This window comes from Liolophura sinensis, chromosome 2 (assembly GCF_032854445.1).
Source record: "Liolophura sinensis isolate JHLJ2023 chromosome 2, CUHK_Ljap_v2, whole genome shotgun sequence".
In the NCBI taxonomy this organism is placed as follows: Eukaryota; Metazoa; Mollusca; class Polyplacophora; order Chitonida; family Chitonidae; genus Liolophura; species Liolophura sinensis.
In genome coordinates, this window is record NC_088296.1 from 15,696,873 (window position 1) to 15,722,551 (window position 25,679).

At 38.7% G+C, this 25,679-nt stretch overlaps 1 long non-coding RNA gene across 1 annotated transcript in view; it reads left to right on the plus strand.

Moving 5' to 3' along the window:
* The first annotated feature begins 13,075 nt into the window (after window positions 1-13,075).
* Window positions 13,076-25,679, plus strand: part of LOC135462702 (uncharacterized) — a 13,448-nt gene continuing 844 nt past the window's right edge. Inside the window, exons 1-2 of the long non-coding RNA XR_010443477.1 lie at window positions 13,076-13,203; window positions 24,311-24,514. This is a non-coding gene — a long non-coding RNA (uncharacterized LOC135462702). The remainder of the gene's footprint in view (window positions 13,204-24,310; window positions 24,515-25,679) is intronic.

A 25,679-nucleotide genomic window follows, 5' to 3' on the forward strand; every position in this document is an offset into this window, starting at 1 on the left:
CCTCAGGCAGGGATTTATTCCAACTGTTCATGTAGATATATAGTATTGGGTAAAAAGTGCACACGTATTAGCAATTTACACCCACCCCCCAGCACTACGACTAAAGCAGCATTAATTTTTAAAAATGCAGTGATGTTTATTACAATTTATTAGACTAGGTCTAGAATTAGGGGCCTACTCAAAATACTGTGTTTTCATTACATTTAACATACAATCACATTAAAATGATACAAGAGTCTTTCACTAATGTGATAGCTGTGAGTTCAAGTCTTCTTCACGCTGGCTTCTTCTCCGGTCGTAAGTGGGAAGATCTGGCAGCAACGTACAGATGGTGGTGAGATTCCCCCGGGCTTAGCCCGGTTTCCTTTCATGCGTCACCGCCATCGTATGAGTGAAATGTTCTTGAATACGGTGTAAAACACCAGTCAAGTAAATAAGTAATTAAATATTGCTGCACGCCGTTTTGAACATCCCAGGAACGCTATATGGCAAACCGCGTCTTTTCATTTTCTTGTAAAATTTCTTCTACCAGAATGCATTGCGTTGCATTCGCCTAAAAATAGTTCCTACGAGAGTTTCCGTGACTGTATTGGTCAAGTCGCGTACGAAAGGTTTGACGCATGAATCACCTATAACTATACATAGCTGCAATCTCCAAAGTGGCGATTCTTAAGTGTGGCAGCCGTGCACATCCCCGATGGGGTGGAGTTCAAATCACCCCAAAACTAATGTCAATCGGTCACGGTGGAGTACGAGGGTGAAACTTATTTTTACATAGCCATCTAAGGATGGTATAATTAACGCTAATTAGGACATTTGTCGGTTATATCGCGTACAAGGTTGATTTTTCCCCCTAAAAGATACCCTGAAATATATAAATAATAAAATGCTAAAACGTCAAAATGGAAACAGAGTCAAATTTTTAACTTTTGTGTCACTTTCATTTTTATGATGACACCTTTATGTGTGTGTGTGTAGGGGGGGGGGGAGAGGTCCAAATTCGTCACAGGGTATATGGTCTTATATGATCGATTCCCCATACTCGCTTAAAGGAAAATATAGCTAAAAGAGGAAGTATTTATTTATTCATTTATTTTGAATGGAGTTTTACGCTGTACTTAAGAATATTTCACTTATACGACGGCGGCCAGCATTATAGTGGGTGGAAACCGGGCAGAGCCCGGGGTAAACCCACGACAATCCGCAGGTCGCTGTCAGACCTTCTTACGTACAAAGGGGGAGTAAGCATCACCAGACTGACTGTTGAAAACTATATGTAAGAGTACCTTTTCATTCATATTTGTAAACACAATCAAATGCATTCAAGTGCTTACATTTTAAAGTTGGTTGTTACGGACCATATATGATGCATGCGTCAAGGTACTGTGAATATTTATTTCACTGATGTTTTACGCCGTAAAAATACTTCACGGGTACAGCCCGGAGGAAATCCAAGACCATCCACGGGTTGTTACCAGATCTTCCAAGGTACAATAGGAGATGAAGCATCACTCACACCAAGGAGTTTCTGCTAAAATTAACACATTATTTTTTTTTTAAAATGGGTCTTGGTCACAGTAGATGTGACGTTCGTTGTCGAGGTCAAAATCAGACCTATAGGGTGTATCCTTCAGGATATTTAGTTACTGATTGCGTGGGGTTTAACGTCGTACTCAACAATTTTCCGGTCATATTACGACCAAGGAATCCTTAGGGTGTATGCAATGTGCCTCCTTGGTGCAGGGTGGATTCCCACCGATCTTTTATCTAGTGCTGCTTTACTGAGACGACTTACCGAAGGCAAGTAAGCCGCCCCGACCGAGCCATTATACTGATACAGGTCAACCAGTCGTTGCACTATCCCCTTCATGCTGAGGGCCAAGCGTGGAAGTTACAACTTCCTCTTTTAAAGTCTTAGGTGTGACTCCACCCAGGAGTGATCCTGGATCGACCGCTCCCGAAGCGGTACAGTATATTTAAGGTGTGACTTCACCTCGGAGTTGAATCGTTCATAACCCAGTGTCTCCTCATCAGTTATAGTGCCTAACCCTGTTAGATCCTGTTTTTCTTTTGTGCTTAGCTGAAAAGAAATATATTTGAGCAAAGCAGCAAATCTTTAAAAACGTTTATATTGGAGTCGACCTAAAGACTGGAATGATATAGCAAAAATATAGTATCAGTATACATATATACGGCAGCTGTAAATGTTTACCCTTTTTAATAGTCTGGTAAAATGAGATCTGTCTCGTATGTTACCTATAATGTCTAGTGGACAAGTCTGGTTTCGGAACGCTCGTGTGTTACCTATAATGTCTAGTTGACTAGTCTGGTGTCGGAAGTTCATGTGTTACCTATAATGTCTAGTGGACTAGTCTGGTGTCGGAAGTTCATGTGTTACCTATAATGTCTAGTGGACTAGTCTGGTGTCGGAAGTTCATGTGTTACCTATAATGTCTAGTGGACTAGTCTGGTGTCGGAAGTTCATGTGTTACCTATAATGTCTAGTGGACTAGTCTGGTGTCGGAACGCTCGTATTTTACGTACAATGTCTAGTGGACAAACCTGGTGTCGGAACGGTTAACGGAAAAGACCTCTAAAACTTTAAAGTATCCATCGCTAAATAGACTACTTAAAACTATGCATTCCATCTTTTATCTATTTTTTGTTTTTTTTAGATTTTTGTGAAAAGAGTCAAATGCGTTCAAACATTTGAATTCTAAGGTGGGTTTCATGGACCATATTATCAGAGTTTAGGAAGTCTGACGTTACAGAAAGTTTTTCCAACTCTAATCACGACACTGAATGATGGAATAACCCTTTTTGTCCATGTGTAAAAGATTATTGAAATAATGTTCCTAGATACCGTCAGACTCATGAAACAAACCATTGTATTCAAATATTTGAACGCCTGTCAACACTCTTTAACAAAATCTGAAAAAATAAATGAAAGTATTTTTACATATAGTTTTCAGCTGTCTGTATGACAAACCTTACTTCATATTTTAACCTTCTTTTACTTTATATAGCTTAATATATGCACCAACAACATTCAGAGGTTCAAATCGATGGCATGTTTATTGGAGTTTGATCGGTTTGGTTGCTTTTTCTTGTATCTTCTGAAAAGCAGGAAAAGCCGGAAAAGCCCAGAAGGCAAGTCATGCTATATAGAAAGCCAAGTCATTCTACATAGAAAGCCAATCAGTGGAAGACTTTAATGACATCAAAGGAGAGAATCGGTATTAAATAATTCATAAGCACAGCAAAAGTTTGCTATTTCACCGCTACGAGTGAGGAATTAGAATGAGAATTCAGAGTAGCGCATGCTCTGTGAGGAGACTGAAAAAAGCAAGAATTTTTTTATACTCTCCGATTCAATACCGGGCGAGTTACAATGACAACCCCAGGCCACAATGAAATCCGTCAAGGGGTGTTGACTTCAAAATATAAAACCTCCGCGGTATAGGTATGTATCAAAAGATGTCTAAAAAGAAATAGATACGGAAGCCGGTTAGTATTTACCGTACCAAGGTTAGAAATTTCGCACACCCATAAACTTCGTACCTATAATTATGGAAAAAACACAAAACAAATAAGGGTAAGAGCCTTGCTATACCGTAACCTTTTTTGGTATGAAAGGGGACAAGGTTAATTAACTGGCGACAGCCTGCATGCAAGCTTGAGCAAGAAATGAATTATGCGAAACCGCTAAATGGAGGTGTGGCATAACGAAACCACCATATGTAATAGAAAGATGTTTTATAGAATTCAGACAGGACTACCTATGTAGGTTATGTGTGCACCTCGGCCACAGCTGAATGCGTTTCTATAGTAGCTGTCATCCTTTACACACCATGCCAAAGTAAAATAGTTGTGGGCAAATTTATAGGTGTTTCGAAAACACATTCAGTTCTGTCCGCAAAAATATATACATAAACTCTCCTTTTAGCATAAATAAATAGGCTATAGTGTAAACGGTGTATTTATAGCGCGCAGAAAAGAGAAAGAATAACACGTATAACAACTTGCTGTAACCACCTGTAAGTTAATACAGAAAAGTGAGGGTGTAACACGACGACACACCTGCATGGACAGAGTAAAGGTAAGTGTTGCTGTGTCAGAATTGTGGCCGGTTGTGAAAATACTGAAATCTTAATTTACCCGACGCATCTTAATACAATTACATGGCGACAAAGCTCTAGTCCAGGCTAAAGTGTGCAGCACTTTTCTGCACGTGCAAATGATCGCAAAATGATTTCTTTTTAATTTTGTTGAGACACTTGCTTAAGTATCTCTAATACCAATGCATGCTCTCAAACATTAATCTCTTAAAATTGACAGAAAGTCTGTTATCTGAGTGATGCTAGAATGTATTCTGTTATTGCAGCAGATTGGTCTGTGAAATATAACACATATACATGTATTCTATTAATTTAACACAAAGATTCTGTTAGACAAACAGAATACTGTGTTGAATATGACACAATACTGTGTTATAATAACAGAATATACTCTAGCAATACTCGGGCAATATATTTTCTGATATTTTCTACATATGAATTTTGTTTTGTGTGCCCCAATGGACATTTAATATAGGAAACTTGTAGACTACAGCTGCATGTATGGGTAACAAACCTGATTGTGGCATACCTGCTGGATTTGCAAGTTGAATATAATATATGTGTTTCAAAACTGTGAAGAAGTCACTCTTCGTGAAAAACAAATGGCACATTTGTATACGTGATATTGCATGTATGTATGCACTCTAGATTTTTTCGGTAATGATAGGCTACGCGGCCAGGTTTGTAAGTAGAGGAAACCGGGGTAAAACTTACCCCTTTCTCTAACATACAGGTAAAGGGCACAGCATCCGGCTTCATGCCTGATTCAGTCATTTTAGCGCTAAATCTCATACTTTAGCGTATAGGCCTAATTACAGCATAGTTGGTATGTAGACAAATGCTATATACCAAGTACAAAATGCGAAGGTTGCATGAATTCACCCCACGACGACACATTTATACCCGTGGCAAGATTTGACTACGACTTGCCTGTACACTTTGCGAATGGAAGGTCACATGTTACATACATTAACGTTTTAAACTTTTGTTGTCAAAACATATTTAATGGTGACAATATTTGAGTATAGTATACCTGTACAACTTTCAAGTTTCATTAAACTTTGGTTGACTATACTGCGATTTGCTGAATATGAATAATGTATGCTTACGTCACTTGAATTGGCGATTATTTGACTACACGTGTGTGTAGTGTGCAAGAGACATTGCTATAGCACACGTTGCAAATGAGGTCACGACTGAGCATGCTTGACACACGTTTACCGGTGACGGTATTTGAATATAGTCTGGCTGCCGTGCTTTGCCAGGTTTCCTCCTATCATAATGCCGGCTGTCATCGTATAAGTGAAATATTCTTGAGTACGGCGTAAAACACCGATCAAATCAATAAATAAATCAAATTTTCATTATATAGTGTGCCATGTTTTGCAATAAGTATAATTCTGTTGTAAGTAAATATGGACAGAGCGTCCAGAATCTCTGGCGCTCCACGTTGGATATATGAGCAGTTGTAGCCAAGCGCAAGATAGATACATATTTTAATTATTGACAACTTACATAGTAGCACACGATTTGAATTTCATTTCACCCATTCTCCTAGAACATATCTTGCGTCTTTCCATCATTAAAAACTGTTGGCTATTTCTCTTTGCATGATCCCATCCTTTATATACTTTCTTAGTTCCTTGGTGGTTTGTCCAAAACGTCGTTTGGGAATTAACCTTGCGATTATTAACCTGAAACGTACACCTTGGTTAACGGCTGTATATGGTATACAGATGTGTGTTTCGACTCATGGATGTAAGATTTGCTAGTGGAAATAACATTTCAAGTTAGCTTGAAATTTTTATTGGAATTTTGATTTGCAATTCTTGTCACATAATTGTAAGACGGGTTTAGGGTTCATCGAGTTTGAAGGATTGATATATGCTGATATAGACCATTATATTTATAATTATCTAGCACAAGAAGAAAATGTTCAGGTTATCTTAAACTATTGAACTCGAATGAACTTTGGTACTCCAAACCGTAAATGATTGTTTCTTCGTGGCAACACATATATTTGTTGATCTATTAGACTGGAGTTTTACACCGTGCTCAAGAATATTTCACTTATACTGCAGTTTCCAACATTGTGGTGAAAGGAAACCTAGCAGATACCGGGGGAAACCCACGGCCATCCGCAGGTTGCTGGAAGATCTTCCCACGTACGAAGGGAGAGGAAGTTGCAACAGTTATATACCAGTTTGGGGTAACAGTTGCAGGCTTTGTTGCAGGCTTGTTTCCTCGAGACTGTGATAGCTGTATTTAGAATGAATATAGATTTTGTTTTGAAATTTCGTAAATTTTGGCTTGGTTATCAACTGTTTAGTTCAATTCTTCATCCTGGGTCGTCACCCGAAATGAAGTCTTCGCCTCCAAAACAAGTCTGTGGGGTTTAACGTTATACATTAGAAAAAGTACCCAAAGTGAATTTACAATGTAAAATAATAAAGGAAGCTGCTGATGTTCCCTGTCACTGATTAAAGCCACTAATACCATCTGGGGGTCAGTTTTCTGGTCGAAGAAACTCTTTTAAAAAACACCCGACCTTAGGCAACTTACTGACCAACTTCCCACTACCACGTGTGCATGTACAGGCATATGACCAACATGTGGCCGTTAACAAACGTTTGTCTGCCCGACGAGCGTCCTTTATCCGTGAGCTGTGACAGAATACTTGTAGGAGAAGAAAACATAAAAATGATGCCAAAATCAGATGAAAGAGCATGAAAACTTATTTGCAGATATGTTCCTTGACATTTTTTTATTTTTTTATTTATTCATTTATTTTTTTTTTTGCAGGAAAAAGCGTCTTTGAAAATGTTTTTGTATAGTGAGTATTTGGGACCACGTACCTTTTGGTATTTATCGTTGATGCGTAATACCGCTCTAAATAAGAATGTGATGCATGTCTAATCAATTTATTTGAATGTAAATGTGTTGTTTACATCCAAACACATGCATTTCATCTTAATTATAATAATTACTATTAATATTACGAATATATTAAAAACATAAATATGATCAAAATTCAGGTTGAACAAATTTGTTAGCTGAAAAGACCAATTCTAGTGCAAATATATTTATTAAACATGCACGTTTCACATCCTCATTTATAACATTATTACGCAAAGACAATATATATATACTAAAATGTGGTCCCAAAGACCCACCATACAAGCATTATTTTCAAGCCTCTTTTTCTCTTTAAAGAAAACAAAAAAAAAACGAAAAAATATTGAAGACCGCGTTTATGCTAACTTTTTGCACTCTTTCTTCGGAACTTCTAATTTTTATCTTTTCTCCACATTAATCTCTGTCCGCATTAAGCCAATATCCTACATGTCTTATATAACCAGTGAAAAGGGAGCGCTATATTACATCTGTATGTATGCTTTATATACCGTTTGCCTGCATTCAAGCAATTATAGACCATTGATTAGATTATTGGTTTTTTGCAGAAACAATGATATCTATAATCAATGATCTGCACGTATATGACAATCATAGACAAAGACAAAGGAAATGATTGCAGCAAAATCCCGTATACAAACATGACGAAAAAATATAAAATAGGTAATCAAAGATGATCAATCCTTGGTCGGGTCATACCTAAGACCTTAAAACAGGAAGTTGTAGCTTCAGCATTAAACGGATAGTGTAATAGTATAATAGTATAATGGCTCGGGCGGCTCGGCTTACTTACCTTCGGTAAGTCGTCTCAGTGAAGCAGCACTAAATATTAGAATGGTGGAAATCCGTCGTGCAACATGGAGGCACATTACCTGCATTCTAAGGAATCCTTCGTGTTCGTATGACTGATAAACTGTGAGGAAATTGGATGAGAACGTTAGTTATATCCTGTTCAAAGGCCGAGGGTTTATTCCAAGACGTCTTGTTTTTCCACCATAAAAGTGACCGTTGTCGAAATATTCACCAACAAACAGCGCTAATCACTGATCAGACAAATCATATCAAATCAAATCAGACAAAATACAACACCCGTGGGCTTTGATATTACAGACTAATGTTTTACACCTGTGATTAGCCATCCAAAAAGCAATTTTTTCTGAAACGCACATGTCCATGAGATTTTAGTTGTTATTCTTGTGTAGCCTGACTGATTTGTAAGTGTCTACAGCCGATTTAAACGTACACCAAGAGACTCTTAATAACTATACCTGGGTCGAGTCACACCTTAGACCTTAAAAGAGGAAGTTGTAACTTCCTCGCTTGACATTCAGCATGAAGGGGATAGTGCAACGACTGGTTTGACCCGTATCAGTATAATGGCTCGGGCGGGGCGGTCTCAGTGAAGCAGCACTAGACAAGAGATCGGTGAGAAACCGCCCTGGAACAAGGAGGCACATTACATGCATTCTAAGGATTCCTTCGTCGTCATACTACTAAAAAAAATTGTTAAGTACGACGTTAAACCCAAGCACTCGTAATAACTACAGAGAATTTAATGATCGTTAGAGCGTTCACATCAAAGTTAGGATACCGGGGATCAAACCGGGTACGAGTCATAATAATTCTAAATTGTTGTTACCTCGCATTTCGCTCAGCATTGAGAGGTTAGAACAAGGAAACATGATTGGTTACCTCGGTGTCAGTATAATGTGACTGGGTGTGGTGTCATGTCTGGTGTGTTCGGCATGATATATTTCAGTGGCGGCGGCACTTTGGCAGCGTTGGCAAATGGTCACATGTAGCCGGAGAAACACTGCCTCTCGTCAGTTTACCTCACTTTACTATTCATGTAAATGCTTAACTAAGTACGAGGTAAAACCCCAAGCATACATATACGTATATAGGGGAGTCTCAAAACGTGTAACCCTGTTATTAACAGAATGTTAAAAACTGATTCGAGTTTCCGGTGAGAAACAAACGGAATTTTTGACTTGAGTTTAATAAATTTGATACTACAGGATCACTTGTTAGAGATTCCGTTTATCCCATTATGCCTGAAATAAAGTCTCGTGCACGGAATTCAAAACTGCTATATAGTCCAGCAGCAATGCATGTAGAATGCCTTCATATATGCATGTACTTATGAAACTTAACTCAGAGCACATTGGTATTTTCCTCGCCACGATGTCTTCGGAATGAAACATCATTGTGTCCTTATAATGAAGTTAAAAATCCCTTTCGCCGGTTTTTAGGGGACGTTTAAGTTACTTAATTTTTAAACATTTAACTGAGATAAATTGACACGAGGCTGGATTTCACGTTACGTATGTCCATTTGTCAACTATCACTCTGTCGTCGCTGTTCTGGTTGTACATGCATGTCTGACTGCAAGTCAGGCCTGATCCAGAAATTTTTAAACCTTACCGCACCAACGTGAAGAAAGCCTCTTGTAGTAACAGCAATCGGATAGGAGCTAGAATCTATATGTCAACAAAACTGCACAAGGCAATGATGCTGGTTATTTCCTAATTATATGGTCCTTTAAAAGCCAGATCCGCTGTGTCTTATGGGCGACATATGTTATCAATATTGTCCACTTTACCTAGCAATCCACACATTTGACGGCATTTAAGTTAATGAAAAAAGTTTGAAAACAATTACATACCGGTACATGATACAGTTTCAATGGCCTTTCTTCAGGTGCTTATTCCATTTTTACACGTGTTATCCCTCAAGGAGATACGTAGTCCAAGTACCATTCAGTCCCGTGGCATGTTGACGCCATGCCAAATGCCATCAGAATGGTGTTTTAGTGAGACAGCATGATAAACACATAAACGGCATTATGGGACCGGACTCATCGAGTTCAAATAATGGTCGAAATGCTGTTGATAGCGACCATGCAATCGAGAGAACAAACTCGTATACGGTTGCTTTTGCACACGTTCACGCTACTTACACCGTAAATGTTTGAATTGTGAATTAAAATCATAAGTAAATTATTTTTAAAAGAATTGTTATGTTTTCAATTGAGATTTTGTTCGGGAACATCCGAGTTAGGTCGTTGGGTGCTATTCACACACACGTCTAAACGCGTGTAGGCCTGCGTAAATAAACAACAACCACCGATTAAAAATGATCGAGGGGTAGATCAACTCAGTGGAGGCGATATAGCCTTCGTTGGAGCAAACACCACTCTGTTCAACTGCATGACCTATAGCAATGCAAATACCGTGTCCTTGATTCTTTGATCAAACTGCCAAAAGAAAAATGCTTCGATGCATTAGTACAGTAAGGCATATACCTGAACATCCGCACTCACTGAGAACCGCCACACATGGAATATGTTGAGGTTCACGAGGAGAGAGTGTGCGTAAAACGTCATCGCGAGGTTACAATATGGCGTGAGATTTATGGTTCATTGAATTTCCAATAAACAAAGATGATAAACACTCCGGAAGTGTTGCCTTCCCAATACATGTACATACACATTATCGGTTTGGACACCACTGTAAGCACATGGTGCAAGACAGCATAGACACAAGCAGAGCACCATAAACATTGCCCTATAAATTGGTTGCAAACAGCGCAAATTTAATCTGTAAATTGTAATAGCTAAAGCCATATGCCAATTTTCATTTCAGTAAGACTTAAAATTTACGAAAAAAAAGTCAGCAAACTGTACAAAAAAAAACTGTCGAATATTTATTTTCCCGACGGACAAACTAAATGTTTAGACTTATAGCTCGGTTTCTACATTTTATTGGACCAAACATTCACCTCACTGTAGAATATACCGTTTGAGGGGCGTCCGTGGCCAAGGAGCATGGATAACGCGCCAGCCTTTCACCAATGCGGTCGATGTGAGTTCAAGTCCAGTTCACGCTGGGCTGGCTTCCTCTCCGGCCGTACGTGAGAAGGTTCGGTCGTGTGTTTTCCCCGGCCTATGGCCGGTTTCCTCATATCATAATGCTGGCTGGCGTCGCATAAGTGGGGTATTCTTGTGTACGGCGCATAACACCAATCAAATAAATAAATAAATAAATAAATAATCCGTTTGAACAGGTTATAATCTGTGTAATTAGGACCAACCTGAATATCTATAGACACAGAACGCATGGAGGTTTCACGTATTTTCTGTTGAAATAATGCTTGTTCTACGTTTTTATCTGTTGAATTCATAGGCTATCCTCGTCGTATTTGTTGAAATCAGGGATGTTTCGCGCGTCATATGTTAAATTCACACTGAGGTGTAATAGGTGTTTCACGTGGTATATAGGTATATCGCCATGCAAGTTTATGTGAAGTTTATGGGCTCTGTGAAGTTTATGGGCGCTGATTATCATCATTTGTTGAATTCTTCGATTCCACGTTTTTGAATTCATAGGTGATGCATGTAACATCTGTTAAATTCTTCGGTGATCCACGTAACACCTGTTGAATTCTTGAGTGATCCACGTAACACCTTGTACATTGGTGATGTACGTAATATCTGTTGAATTCATTGGTGATCCACGAAACATCTGTTAAATTCTCCGGTGATCCACGTAACACCTGTTGAATTTATTGGTGATCCACGTAACACCTCTTGAATTCATTGGTGATGTACGTAATATCTGTTGAATTCATTGGTGATGCAAGTAACATCTCCTGAATTCATTGGTGATCCACGAAACATCTGTTAAATTCTCCGGTGATCCACGTAACATCTGTTGAATTCTTCGGTCATCCACGTAACACGTGTTGAATTCATTTGTGATGCACTTAACATCTGCTGAATTCACTGGTGATCCACGTAACATCTGTTGAATTCATTGGTGATCCACGTAGCATCTGTTTAATTCATTGGTGATCCACGTAACATTTGCTGAATTTTATTGGTAATCCACGAAACATCAGTTAATTTCTTCGGTGATGCACGTAACATCTATTGAGTTCATTGGTGATGCACGTAATATCTGCTGAATTCACTGGTGATCCACGATTAACAATGCACAGGTGTTCTACATATCCATTTAACGTGGTTGTTTCACGTAAGTATACATCATCTGTGGAATTAATGGTTCTTTGAGCGAGGCCTATCACGTATGGAATTACTGGGTGTTCCATGATATAGCATTTATTGAATGTATATTGAATTTACCCATTCCACATATGATCCGCATGTGTTTTATTTTAATTCATCTACGTATTCTCTTTGGAATTTATCAGTGTCGTACAACGACTGGTTGACCCATATCAGTGTAATGGCTCAGTGAAGCAACTAGATAAAAGAGCAGTGGAAACCAGCCTGCAACAAGGAGGCAAAATACATGCACTCTAAGGAGTCCTCCGTTGTCATAACAAAATTGTACGACATTAAAACCCCACTCACTCACTCACTCTAGCATCTTTTGGGGTAGGGTATACAGGATAATATGCCGGGACTTCTTAAGGTCATGGTATAGTGGATAAACTTCGCAGCACTGCCATTTTCAGAGAAATGTAAATGATTTGCCTACACCACTACACTAAAAAAATAATAATGGGTTAATTTTTTCAATAGAAAGTCTATTGCCTGATTCTATTATACTATTGTATGCTTTACTATGACCTCATACAGACCAGCGCAGAATTTGACGTCTTCTATGTCGTGACTTAGCATTCGGGTTATGCGTTGGTCGACTCTATTCCACTAGTCATACATAAAAGGAAGAATGATATTTAAAAAAATACTTTTCTCTACAAAGGGACATATCTTGTCTATGTATATTACCCCCCGTTTCTGACAGAGTGCGGTGGATCGGACATCCATTTTCGTCTTTTTGATTTCACAACGCGTTATCCCGCCTGCCGACACCCTCCCTCTCGACCCTCTGGTTCCCTTCTCCACTGTCCTCATTTCGGCAAGATCATCATATTCTTTAATGCACCGTGAAAGGCAATTGGGGAGGAAAATTGAGTGCACGAGTCGTACTGAATGAACATATAGCTTTTTATAGCCTATACAGGTAGGACATGAACAACAGGTGTAACTAGGCACACAATGGAGCTTACCTGGCTGAGAAAAAGGTAGACCTTCAAACTAAGGTACACAGTGTTTCCGCTCCCCCGTGATCGGATGTGCATTTAACGTGCTTAACACTGGAATTATACCTGTCCGTTGATTGTCCTAGATTTCCCACACATCCAGGTAAGTTGTGAATTTATACTACCTGCTCATTAGCAGATGACATAAGTTGGTTAGGTCCATGATGAAAAAAGCTAAAAAATGAAGTGTCAAATCAAGACTATATAAAATTGCCTAATTAGGCCTACATGTCGTAAACTGAAATTAAGTTCACATCTTTAAAGCTATAGCTATATATGACATCTACGATTTGAGTTTATTAGTTATTTCGGCAAATATATTAAATATGTTTGAAGAATCTTTCACTGAATTTTGTTAGTTCCAGTAGTATATATATATATATATATATATATATATATATATATATATATATATATATATATATATATATATATATATATATATATATATATATATATATATATATATATATATATATATATATATATATATATCTATATATATATATATATGTATGTATGTTTATGTGTGTGTGTGTGTGTATATTCTTAGAATGTTAACTGAAATACATATACCTACTAATGTTCACGCGTTGCCTACACACCTAGACCCTATATACCCTACATTGAAAGGAAACAGGAGATGTACCATGTTTTCAAAAGTTGAAATGTCTTTATGGAACGAAAGAAAAAAAAAAGAAAGAAAGAAAGAAAGACAACCAGATGTATTTGTGAGGAAAAAGCTTCAATCAACTGTATTTAACGAATGCAAATAAGTTCAGATGTATTTATCGAAACAAAAGAACAAATGTCTTCACAGGACAATCACAGGATAGAAAGGCAATCAGACGTATTTATCTCGTAAAAAGACAAACAAATGTCTTTATTTAATCCAGCCAAAAAGAGAGTTAAAGATCTTCATTACACAAATGTATTTATCATGACTGACAAATGTATGCGACGGACGAAAAGTCAATACGATGTTTTCATTGGACAAAAAACAGTCAAATGTTTTCATTGAGAGAAATTAGCATACTTATTTGACATAGAGATAAGTAATGTTTCAACCGCCGTAAGGCCAATAAGTCACATGTCTTCATTGCACATGTCTTCAAGACAGTCCGATGTATAATCAGATAAAATGATAAAGAGTAACCATCGGAAACAAACATGAATTGAAATGGCGATCAGACGATTAAAAAAATACAAGATCTCTCTGAACATCCAAAACAAGGACAAATTTAATGTCAGCATTGCCTAGACAGATCTATAAATTTCATTATTACAGACTGAAAAAGAATGAATTTCTTTGCTCACACTATCCCTTTTTCAATCGTATTGGTACGTGGGAAGGTCTGCAGCAACCTGCGGATGGTCGTGGGTTTCTCCCGGGCTCTGCCCGGTTTCCTCCTACCATAATGCTGGCCGCCGTCGTGTAAGTGAAATATTCTTGAGTACGGGCTAAAACACCAATCAAATAAATAAAAGAAATCAACCGTATTGCGACGAACTGAAGTAACGACTGCATGCTATCGAATGTATAGTATAATAAGGCATCTGACGCGCTGTGAATAAGCTGATATATAGACTGTCTATAAATGCATGATTTGACCAGCTCATACACACTATAAATACATAAGATAATCAAAAGTAATTATATTAAGTACTATTTACAAGTACACGTACAATGTACTCATATAATTAGTAAAAATGTCGAATGTCATGTTGTGTGTATATATAGGCTATATCTGTTCTCAGCGTGGATAAAAAATGTCACATTCACCATTATTTTTTGTTTGTCGTGGGTAATGACACGGCCTTATGCAAACCGAGAAAAATAGTTTCGTTTAAGGTTAAGTTAATATGATAAACATTGGCCTTGAAAAAAACTTGTTATACATAATCGTTAAGGAGTCTGTCGGTCACGCTATAATTATGATAATTAGGTCTGTAAAGCCCCATCCAGACTATCCAACATCACTCAACTTTTGTTGACTCAACAAGAGTCAGCTTGAAGTTGAGTCGACAAGTAGAGCGTGTTGAGCAGTCTGGAGGGGTTCTTCAATTTCGATCAACAAGACTCAGCACCATCCAACATTGTTGAATGGGAAATGTGAATGTGTATGTTTGGTCAACAAGTTGAGTCAAGTTGAGTGAAAGTAGCCAGTCAGCGGGCGTGTAGAAGTAACGTGAAGTGACCTGGGGAAAATGGCGAGATAGAGATAGTTTCGATGATACAGGAGTATAGAAAATACCTTTGCCTGTACAACACTCTCTAAAGATTACAATGACAGGGACAAAAGAAAATCACTGTGGCTCATGCATTGGAGAGAAGGATGGAAATTTCCCTCCAATTTATCGAAAGTTTGGTTAAAAAACACAGCTCGAGCTGACCAATCAAACAGCACAGAATTATGCTGAACTTTTGTTTTGGTTGACAAGGTCACAGAGGTCTACAAGCGACATAATCCGCCATTTCTCCATCTCTGTCATTACCATTCTGAGACTATCCACTGCAATATCTCAATCAAATAAAGCCTTGAACTCAAATTTATCGTATTTAGGCGTGAGTCATGCATGTACGAATGTCATGCTTGACAAACCTAAAATATCTTTGATTATAGCAGGGATCAGGTGCATGACGTCATGCAGCGGAAACAGATGCGTACTCGGGCTGTGGATATAACTCGAGTCTGATTGGCTGATGACATTCATAATGAAAAATGTTAATTTCACGTCAAGATTATGTTAGATTACAATGTTTTGTGAGCATTTTGTGAGCAAGTGTTACATTTCGAACATTTCAGGAAGTATTAACTTAACATTATTCTTTCTTCTCCGCCAGTGTCACCAGATGTTACGATTTAACATTATTAAACTTACATATTTGAAAATTTCAGTTTTAGCAGTGTATGACCATGGAGAATGCATGGTGTCAACACGTCAGTACGCATACCCTCATTCTATAGCTTCTATAGCACGCGTGTGTCAACTTTAACTATCTTATACTGGAATATGTTATCTCCTCACTTAATAGAAATACGGCCCCGTAGGCCTATTCTTATTCGGCTACTTCAAGAATTCGGTACAGATACATTTACAGTATTTCAAAGAAGAATGAATAGAATTACCCCCACACATATATATCTCGCTAAGGTTTAATTATATCTGTGTGGGTCATATCGCAAGCAGTCGATTATTGCATGTATACAGGCCTATGACATGAATAACAAACGTATATTTGACCAAAATCAGTTGATATTCTATCAAACCACTCAAATGAATGCATGCAAATGTTTGAAAGGTCATGCAATGTAGCTCGCTTTGATGGAGACATGGCTATGAATTGCCGCATAGACTTTGATGTCTTCTCCAACGTTACTGGGCTACAGGTAATATTTACACCTGAATGGTGAACGATTGAACATAAATACATGTAAATGTATATTAAAAGACCGTGTACATAAAATACCACCATTTTCTGCGCGCGCTATATGTATTGTATGACGTTAAAAGAGTTTTAAAGTTTATAATTTCCATTATGAAGTATGGATGTATTCCATAAATACATAGATAAAGACGTCATAAGCAGTACAGTCGCGTTTTTCTATTTAGAATACTTCGTTCGTGAGTTTGGTCGCAACATCAAACATTCGTACAGACGTGACGTTGATTGCAATGTTAACACAACGCCCAGGATCTAACAAATGCTACAATGCGAGACATACTGTATTCGCGCCACTTTTTTTTTCCTTTGCTTTTTCGCCAACCTTAAAGTGTGGATTATTCGATGGCGACGTTTTGAGTATTTTAATGCTGGCCAATGGTGTTGGTAAATCACGTCACCAATTCCCTTTTTTCCACCGTTATATTATTGATTAAATCGATGACCGTCTATAAAATACCTTTACGACATTGCTGAATGTCGATGTTGTATTGTTATATTGTAGACCTATAAAGAAGGATCTATATAGTTTGGGTCTACAAACTCTGTGTCCAAGGCCGGGATTGAACTCATAACCCTATGGGTCAGCGTAGTATAAATCAGAACAACGACAGGAACCTCACACCACAATGTAGTCATTCTGAATTCAAGTCTAGCTCATGCTGGCTCCCTCTCCTGCCGTATACGTGGGAAGGTGTTGCAGAAACCTGCGGATGTTTGTAGGTTTCCCTCGGGCAGTGCTCGGTTTCCATTCTGCACCATAATGCAGATTTTTTGCTTATATACAATGGCGGTCATTTTCATGAGTGGTGGAACCTGCGAAGTGAATAACTTTCGCAAGCTTCTGACAAACTTCCCCACGTGTAAGATACAGATCGACTTTGCTGGAAGGAATGCTGTCTTCAGTGAGCCTAAGCCAACACAGACTATTGTCATTACGAACAACGTGAGAGTGGGGAGGCGGGGTTGGGTCTACAAACTCCGTGTCCAAGGCCGGGATTGAACTCACCCTCGGCTGCCGCTTTCATACCCCAATAAACCGATACATAAAGAAGCCCAAATTTAGATGGCTGCATATTTTGTAAGGTCACAAATGTAACATGGTCTATAGGCGCGGTCTGTATTGCACTTTTGTATCAAGACAACGCCCTTTCACCGTGACATTGTGAGAATAAAACACGGTTAGGTGGGTGGATAATTGTCATTTTCCTGTCAGACACGATTCCCAGGATAAACCATTCAGGTGTGTACTTTTCTATGTAAATGTACGAGTTTAACCCGGCTTGTCAACATGGCAGTGTAACAAAGATAGTACGCCGCTTTTTTTTATATACAGTTAATTTTAACATTTATTAAAATCTCATAACTGAAAGAAAAATATTATAACTTTTAATTGCAAACTTGTTTAACGAATTGTTTTTTCCCTAGTTCTGTTTTTAGGATGTCTAGGATCGGAGAAGTAATGAATTTAATTAGTTTTTGTTGACATTGTAACTAGCATTTTAATTAACTTTCTTTTAGAGGACCAAATCAGGTCAAATCAGCCTTAATGTCATTTTCCTATTTGGGATTTTCACATTGGAATTGGCCAATACAGTCATTTCATATTATATAGCATCACGTCAGCTTCATTGTGAATTTATTGTGTATTGATTTATTTATTTGATTGGTGTTTTACGCAGTACTCAAGAATGTTTCACTTATACGACGGCGGCCAGCATTATAATGAGAGGAAACCGTGCATAGCCCGGGGTAAATCCACTACTATCCGGAGGTTGCTGGCAGACCTTCCCATGCACGTACGGCCATAGAGGAACCCAGCATGGGCTGGACTTGAACTCACAGCGACCGCATTGGTGAAAGGTCCCTTGGTGATTGTGCCGCCGTGGCGCGCTAACCACCTCGGCCACGGAAGCCACCACGCCTTATTACGGACAAACTTATACACATTATTAGACGCATATAGTAAAATAATGTAGCGGCTTCTCACCCACGGTTTCCTACATCCGTTTTTCTGGCCTACATTTCACGTTTTCTGGTGAAACATTCGTCAGTACTCCGTAACACATCAATCACTCGGTCAATTAATCAGTCGTCACTACGTGTACCTTTAATAGTACATTGCCAATAACCTGAAGACTTTGCATCCGCATCGTAGTCACGTTAGGTAATGTCATGTGTGAGAGATTTATGACACCCACCCCTGGTTACAAATTAAATTTTTTTTATGTAACCTTTTTGATCACAACTCCTTGTTCAACAATAGTTAACTAGCTAAAAATCCTTTGTTATAGCTGTTTGAAAGTAGAATGACGGGGGTCATGAAGCGTCCATAAAGAATGTAAAATAAGATGATCGTTTTTTACAGGATATTTTTGTTTCTGATTTGTGTTTAAAATAATCTGTTATTTTCCTCTTTGCATGTCGATAGGGAATTCAGTATGCCCACTTTTTAAAACAAGTTTGTAAGTTTGAATGCTTTGGGCAAAGGCTATTCAAGTTTTTCTTCTGTCACTTTATAACATTATATTCTTGATTCCAATACTGGCGTACAGTGCTGTGCCAAATCTATAATGTGATTCTGAAAATATATATATTCACCAGATAATCCACTTATCATAGTTCCCTCGTGTGTTTTGGTACATCTCCTGTAATGCTAAACATCAGTCCCCAGATTTACCCAGACTGCCGATTTTAAATATTTTAAATACAATCCAACTTCGCTATTTAACCCCAGACTTCCCGCTTACTAACGTATTTTGTCTTTTTTTATTATGAGCCACTTCTCTCAAAGTAAGCTCTGATTCGTATATAGACTATATTACAGTAAACCGACAAGTACCGTTTACTCGATTCAGTGTGCACTGACAGAGCTTTAATCGCTGTTAAATTACGCAATTGCAACACAAACGCTTTTGACAACGCCCAGGCTTTGTGTGTTTCACAATATCTTCGAAAGGGCGTACATGTTTTAACAGCTGTTTAACGACCTGTTGTAACCATGGCAACCTTGTAGGAACAATTACAACAACGTATCCGCCCAACATTAACCATAAAATTAGTGGTTTTAACACCATCGTGTGCAAAGTGTATATTTATATTTTTTACGTATTTTTTTTAATCTTTTTTTTATTGTTTTGCTTTCACGTATACGCGTCAACATCGTTTACTGTGTGTTATTTCACACAGTAATTTCGGTTCTCATAAATAATAGAGGACCGTAGTGGACGGGATGGTTAGCGTGCCAACGTTACGCGAGGTAGAGGAGCCTCTCACCAGTGCAGCCGCTGTGATTTCAAGTGCAGCTTATGCTGGCTTTCTTTTCAGCCGTATATATACGCGGGGAGGTCTCACAGCAACCTGCAGAATTGAAATATTCTTGAGTACGGCGTAAAATACCTATGGAATAAGTAAATAAATTGTATGTAGTTATGAATAATGACGTCAAGGACTGCATTCTCGAAAGTGAAATAAAACTCGCCAGGTTTGAAAATATTAAATGTTAAACCATACTTGAATATTCTAATATCTACCATTCCCATATTATATTGTGAAACAAACGAGACCTTAGTACAGACCAAAGTTAATACTGGGCTGAAATCTTTTAAACAACCAAACACTGTCTCAGTACAAAATAAAGCTACTTTATAAAATCTGGATTAAACTTAATAAATATTGGGCTTAGCTAGTAAAACGATTTTGAACAACTGCATGGCCTTAAGAGATTTGCTATGGAGGCTACACGTAGGTAGTTGGTTTCTCTGAGCTCTGCTTGGTTTCCCACGTGAGCCCGTAAATATGACAGATGCCATATGATGGACAGGACTATATGATCCATTAATTTCGCCATACACTATCAACATATTTTTCTGCGTTTAACTCAAACTCAAAGAAATCAAAAAAAAAAAAAAGAAAAGGAAAGGTATTTGATTGATTTATTTATTTATTTGATTGGTGTTTTACACCGTACTCAAGAATATTTCACTTATACGATGGCGGCCAGCATTATGGTGGGGGGAAACCCACGACCATCCGCAGGTTGCTGGTAGACCTTCCCATGTACGGCCGGAGAGGAAGCGAGCATGAGCTGGTCGAACTCACAGGGGCCGCATTGGTGAGAGGCTTCTGGGTCACTAAGCTGCGCTCGCGCGCTAACCGACTGAGCCACGGAGGCCCGCGGAAAGGTATTTGAGGTGGACTTTTCATTGTGTTATCTACTGACGCTTAATTGATTTTTGCTGTTTTATTCTCTTTAAACACCAATCCACTGGCCAACTTATTATGTAAGGAGCTTCATAAATCTGCCCATTTTAGATTTATCACCATGTTACCGTACCAGAAATGTTTTTTTTTTAACGCCATACAAGAAAAGCAGCAATTCGTCCCCAAGACTTGTTTTGTTTTCCTGACATCAAATTAAACAATTCCATATGGATTTAGTAACAGGACCAATAACAGTATTATATCCTACAGATATATAACAAATATTAACATAATATTGATTATTGTTTTTCGTATGTCATGTTAATAGACCAAGATTACACTTCACAATTTCACAGAGTGTAATGCATTGTTACACGCTAAAGTATGTAGATATTTGTTAGCATGCCCCCAATATCTCCGTTTTTAATGCGTTCGAATAGCAACAGGTTTTTGCGCTGAAGTTTAAACTATTATCCGCCATAAAGCTACTCTTCGGGAACATTGAAATATCTCTGCGTTCCAACGCTAATACTGTTTTTTCCGAATATTTAATCGGCTCGCTAAAGGGTAAAACAAGTTGTTCTGTCTTGTCCTTCGTACGGGAACGTGATAACTTCGCTTGTTAATAACCTAGGATCTGACGTGTAGTCTCTGTAAATGACATCACAGTCCTGTTCATCAGGTGGTCTGTTGATGTCTATCGTACAATGACCTTTCAAACACCGTTACTCATTTTGCCCATGTCTCTTTAATAACGCCTTGTCAAAAAGACTCCTAACCTGTTTGCTTTCAACATTTACACCTGTGAACAATCTCTTGCTTTGGCACGTGTGACCTGGACCGCTTAGGGTGTGGTCATAGTTGGGTCACGCTCTCTCAGGACAGTGAAACTTACCACCCACAAAGTTACAGAAGATAAAAAAGGGTTTTTGAGTATGGAAGCCTGTGAGCGCCATAACCGGGACATCGTTAAACATCGCCTTCGAATTATCCTGTGTAGTCAGAGGGCCACATGGCCGTGTTGTCGGAACTCTTCGGTGGTTTCCGATTGCCGGCGAAACGCCGAGAAGTTCCAAATGGTAATTAACAACATATTTTCTTGGTTCTAAAATGGGGTTGGCCATATTGCCCTCGTCAAGACGATTACCGTTACATTGTACCATGCAGGTAGAGTATATTCTAAAGCAAAAAGTACCAAAGAAATATCACGTCTTAAGCACACACACACACCCTCCCCCCCCCTTTTTTTAGAAGCCATTTTCCTTAAACACTTCCTTAAATTGATAATTAGCCACCCGCTTTGGAAGCAGTTCCGATGCCCCTGCATACGCTCAAAAACTTCGTCTTAACATAAAGTTCGCTGTCTGAGTGATGATAGAACGTACTCTGTTATTGTATCACAATATTGTGTCATATTCAGCGTAATATCCTGTGAGTCTAATTGAATCTTTATGATGAATTAATAAAATATGTGTGTTTTATTTAGCATAAAAATCTTCTTTAATAACAGAATTTATACATTCACTCAGCATCACTAGCATCACGCAAAGCTGTTAAAATTTAGAAGTTAATTTTTTTATTGTTTGCACGGTCCATAAAAGCCGCCAAAGATTTCAAGCTATTAATTTGTTAACAAAAGCTAAGGTTGCTTTGTGTAGATAGTTTTTTGTCCTCCTATATAGGGCGGCGATATCAGACAACCTGCTACCGAATTCCTTGTCCACGATACAAAGGCAGCCAATGTTCTGCCTTCCCTCTGAGGAGCATTCATGCTCCGAGAGAAGTTCAAGTCATGCCTTTAATGGGATAGTGTAGATAGTAGATGATTTGTCAGATTCTCTGAGAACGTAACACTGTGTGTTGTCCGGAAATGGCCTTTTTGGTCTTAGTGATAAATACCAATTGTATGACTACCGTGGGAAATGGACCCACGGGGTCAAGTCGTTGGACTTCCTGCGACTGCCTTATCTGGATATCAAAAAATAGACAGTATGTACCGATGCAGGCAACCGTCTGCATTCAACCGTGGGCAGTATTGAAATACGTGCATTAGTGTTCACACGAACTAATTCCGAATCATATGCGCTTGTTATTATCGCCTAACAGGAACTGTCAATAGCAAAAGTCATTGTTGATTGTCTGTAGCGTGGGGACATCACTACTATACCGTACATGCTCTAAACAATTCCAATTTAATGGTAGCTTAATAAATGTTCTAACAAGTGGCAGTTATTAATAAAATGGACGCCCCCCCCCCCCATCCTGCACTCTCCGCTTATGCAGACATCTAAAATTTCAGCTCTTCCATTTTCACTGGTTAAAGATCAACAACAACGACTAGGGAAGAAAATCATTACTTCTCAAATGTAAGTATGGAAAAACACATGGATATTAAGGCCGAGATTGACTCCTAACATATAAAACTGCTTTTTAAAATTTTCTAAAAAATGGATGGATGCGGAGAGGTATTATCTAATGAACTCAGTAGAAAGCTATTCAAGGGCTATTTATGGAATGGACAAACACATTTCATTTAGGCTGGCAGACACGGTACTGTTAGTACGAGATAACTCGACTGTAATCAAACATAGGCTGTCCCGGCGCGAGAAAAAAAATCTCAACTATGAAAAGCCACCATTTTGAACAAAAGGACACAACTACAGGGGTACGGAAATAAACTACCAAGATAACTGATCGTGAGTATTTTGGGGAAGTAGAAGCTGTTATGGCAGAGAAAAAGTTCGTGCAAGCAAGCCTCAAATACAGACTTTAGAATTTGTATTTATAGAACACACATATATATGTGTAGGTGTAGTAAAAGCGAATTGAAATCGCACTGTCTGTACCATTTGTGCCTTTTGAAAGCAATGCTAACATGGAAGGAAGGTAGTAACTGGGTGTATTAATACAAATGGGAATAAGTAAATAAAAAACTATTGAGGAGCTAGTTTTGAAAAGAGATTGGAAAGAAAGTTGCTGGTTAAGAAGTGAGTCAATCGATCAATCAATTTATGATTACTTGATTGACCATTGATTGAATGATTTATTAAGTTTTCATTGTATGAAGTTATTTTCTGTTTATTTATCGCCACGATATGGCTGCAATTGTGCGTTAATCCATAATCTTTCATTAATTCTAATTATTGATTATTTATTTAAATTTATTCATGATGTTATAAGCCTGCCGGAATCTTAGATCTAAAATGGGTTAACAAAATTACAAATATTAGTGAAGATTGTCATGTTGTTGTACTCAGGTTAACGCAAGAGGTAGATTACCCCCCCCCCCTTCCCCTCCAATAAACAAATAAACAAACAAAATACAACAACAACAACAACAAAAACAAATGGACAAACTAAATCAGTACCTCCTCACAAAATATAAACAATCAACATTACTAACAAATCAACAAACAAGAACACAGAAACGAAAAACTAGAGGAATTCATTTGGTTTCGAATTTAGTACTTATTTCCCTTGCATTTATTGTATGTTATTCAGACGAGGCTAAATTTTTCACTGCAAGGTGCTAAACTTATTCTTCAAATTGTTGTTGTTTTAGGTTGATGTCCACCACCACTACAGCGCCCCCTAGCGGCCTCACAGAGGAGGAGAAGGCTATTGTCTCTATTGTGTGCTCCATAGCCGGTTTGGCGATCATAGCACTTGCTTTGCGGTTTCTCATCCCGATCTGCCAAAATAAAAGATATAAAAAGGAGCCCGACGACCGGAGCCTGTTCCAGTCCACACAGTCGCTGGCTAACACGTAAGTTGTGGGCGAGTGGTCAGAGCGTCCGTATACAGTGACTGGGTCGAGTGTCAGGTCTGGTGTCAGTATACTCTGGCTTGGCGGGTTGTCAGCCTAGTGTCAGTATAGTATAACTGGGTGGGGTATGATGTCTGGTGTCTGGTGTCTGGTGTCAGTGTTCCTGTGACTGGGCGGGTTGTCATATATAGTGACAGTATACTGTGCCTTGAGCAGGTTGTCATGTCTGGTGTGAGAATACTGTGGCTGGGCGGGTTGTCATGTCTGGTGTCAGTATACTGTGCCTTGAGCAGGTTGTCATGTCTGGTGTGAGAATACTGTGGCTGGGCAGGTTGTCATGTCTGGTGTCAGTGTACTGTGCCTTGAGCAGGTTGGCATGTCTGGTGTCAGTATACTGTGCCTTGAGCAGGTTGTCATGTCTGGTGTGAGAATACTGTGGCTGGGCAGGTTGTCTGTGACTGGGTGTGATTGGGTATGCTGTAACTGGGTGTCATGTCTGGTGTCAGTATGCTGTGACTGTGTATCAGTCTAGTGTCTTCGGCTTGATGTTTCAATGAGGCGGCAGCACAATATCTCATCAATGGGATTGTCCTTTATACGAAGACAGCATCTTAATGTGATCGAAAAAGTGTTGAAAATGAACTTACTTCTCGCTTTGATTATTACTGAAGTGAAACATATTGCTTTCTTTTTTTAAGAAATGATTGGGGGCCTCCGTGGGCGATGAGGTTATCACGTCAGCAGGGCTCAATGACTCCCATCAATGCGGTCGATGTGTCTTCTAGTCCAGCTTATTCTGGCTTCCTCTCCCTTCGTATGTGGAATGGTCTTCCAGCAGCCATGTTGGATTTCCCCAGGTTCTGACCGGTTTCCTCCCACCATAATGCTGGTTGCCGTCGTACGAGTGAAACATTCTTGAGTTCGGCGTAAACAAAAATCAAATAAATAAATACAGAAATGATTTATTTATTTACTTGTATTTATTCACTTGATTTGTGGTTAACGCCTAACTTAAGAATATGTCACTTATACGACGGCGGTCAGCATATGGTGAGAGGAAACCGGGTAGAGTCCGGGGGAAACCCCACGAACATGCGCAGTTTGCTGGCATATCTTCTTACGTAGGACCAAACAGGAAGTCAGCATTTTAAATGAGGTGTACCCT